At 46.6% G+C, this 2,280-nt stretch overlaps 1 protein-coding gene across 1 annotated transcript in view; it reads left to right on the top strand.

The window, feature by feature from the left end:
• The window catches only part of LOC108790375 (VPS10 domain-containing receptor SorCS1-like), a 475,033-nt gene that overhangs the window by 405,081 nt on the left and 67,672 nt on the right, over window positions 1–2,280 (top strand). The window lies entirely within an intron of this gene.

Below are 2,280 nucleotides of genomic sequence, written 5' to 3'. Positions count from 1 at the left end.
TGCCCCCCCCCCCAAAATAAAAACCCGAACACATTTCCTATTAATTATTAGCAGTTCGCGCAACAGATTATGAAGACAAATGTTATCGCCGGAGTCCCTTTAAATACCCGAAACCGTGAAGTTGCTTTAAGTAGATACGTACTTTGGAATTGTGCCGCCTCAGTGTTGCTTGACTTTTGCTTTCTTGGTTTCGTTTGCAGTAGATTAAATAAGCGGCAAATTAAAGGTATCCCGTACGCTCGAGTTTTCTCCTGTTGGATGTAATTTGAGAAAATAAAATATTGTGTTATCATCCCTCCAGCAGTTTGCAGACAGTGGCTGGTAGAACAGAGTGTTACAATGATATTATTAATTCCCCCCGGGCCCGGTGCTAGTGAGCGCCAGAGATTCTCTGCTTAGTAATTTGTCGATAAATGCTGTTATGCAGACAGCGGCTCTGATTCATATCACCTCCGAAGTTCAGGGGAAAACTTTCCACTTTACTTCTTCTTTTCTTCTACATAGGGACTCATTGTTTCACAACTTGGCCATTGGAATTTAAAGAAGAGCATCCAAAAATGTAATGCGGTAATGGAGTTATTTAACAAAGGGAACACTCTGAATTATTCAACTGACGAGCTACATGCAGCAGGATAGTGGATACAGTATACACCCACTATATAAATACACTGAGTGGCCAGATTATTATGACCACCCCATCAGTACTTGGTTGGGCCGCCTCGTGACTCCACGAGATGATGAAAGGTGATGCGAGGAATCTGACACGGCACTGTTGTCCTTCTGTTGTCTTGTACCAGTCTTGCCCCTCCCCCGTTCTGCCCTAACATTGACTAGTCGCTGACGGCCACAATTCGCACGTTCAGACCCAGATTTTCGGCTGACAGTCCGGTCTTTAAACACTTTAACAACAGCTGCTCTTGAACATTTACCGAATTCTGCTGTTTTGCTGATACTCGCTCCATGCCTCCGAGCGCCAACAATCATCCCGCGTTCAAAGGCTGTTAAATGGCGTTGTTTCCCCGTATCTTCAGAAACATCACTTCTACTGTCGTGGTAAACAACCCGCTTCCCTATTTATAATGGTCTGGCCCTCTAGCAACTTTAGCGCCAAATTATAGCTCATTTGCCTACAAACGTCACATGGTCATAATAATCTGGCCACTCACTGTATAGTGTATATATATTGTGATGTTCGGGGATATTAGCACATGTGGTGAATGCAGTCTACTCGCAATATCTTCGGTTTAAGGGCTCGGTAGCCCACTTTTATTCAAAATAAAGTTCATACATCCCTCTCGGATACCCTTGCAGGGGTTGTTCAGCATAACATTTCTCCAAGGCTTCCAAACAACACAAGAATAGCCTCCTGGCTTCCACTTTAAACATTGGCACTTCTGACCCACTGGTCCTACTTGAAGTGCTGTCCCACACTTGTACTGGTGGCCCCTCAGGCTCACGGCTCTCCTAGCCTCACCAGTTCTCTCCCTGGCTGACTTAAGGTCCCCACACACCTTACGATAATCGTACGATAATCGTACGATAATCGTGGGAAACCACGCGATCGTACGATTATCGTAAGGTGTGTGGAAGCCGTGCGACCTCTACTACTGTAAGGTCGCACGACTTTAAACTTACGGACATGTTCGAAAACCCGCCGAGCATCGTACGATGTTCGGCGGGTTTGTGGCATGTCCGTACGATAACAGCCGTACAGGCCGGTGTGCGCAAGCGCACACTGCCCGTTCGGCTTTGCGGTCATTGGAAGCCCGCCCCTCAGGGGGCGTGGCTTGCGATCATCGCAAGTACGATCTGCCTATGCAAGATAGGCAGATCGTACGTTTTTTTAAGTACCTTACAACCATCGCAAGACAAAAGTCTTGCGATGGTTGTAAGGTGTGTGCCTCCAGCACACTCACCACCTGACTCCACTTTAGGTTCTGGGGAAGTCCTCCTGACTCCTGAACACGGCCTGTTCCTCTTTCCCAGCAGGAGCTAATTCCCCTAGCCAGCACCCTTTCCTTAAGGGTTGTGCAATCATTGGGTGCTGGCCACTGCTAAAGCCTGGATCTAGGCCGGAGGATCTCATCTTCTCTCCTGAATCACCATGAAACTTCCCAGTTCCAGGATCCCAAAAGTAATCCCCACAAACCCTTGCTTCCTGACACATCTCAGCCCATCTGGCTGGGAGTCCCAGGTGATCATAACACCCAATTCTACAGTGGGATTGCCACACAATACCACTATATATATATATATATATATATATATATATTATATGTA

This window comes from Nanorana parkeri, unplaced genomic scaffold (genome assembly GCF_000935625.1).
Source record: "Nanorana parkeri isolate BGI_ZX_2015 unplaced genomic scaffold, ASM93562v1 scaffold469, whole genome shotgun sequence".
NCBI lineage: Eukaryota > Metazoa > Chordata > Amphibia > Anura > Dicroglossidae > Nanorana > Nanorana parkeri.
This window is presented reverse-complemented; position numbering and strand designations above follow the sequence as displayed.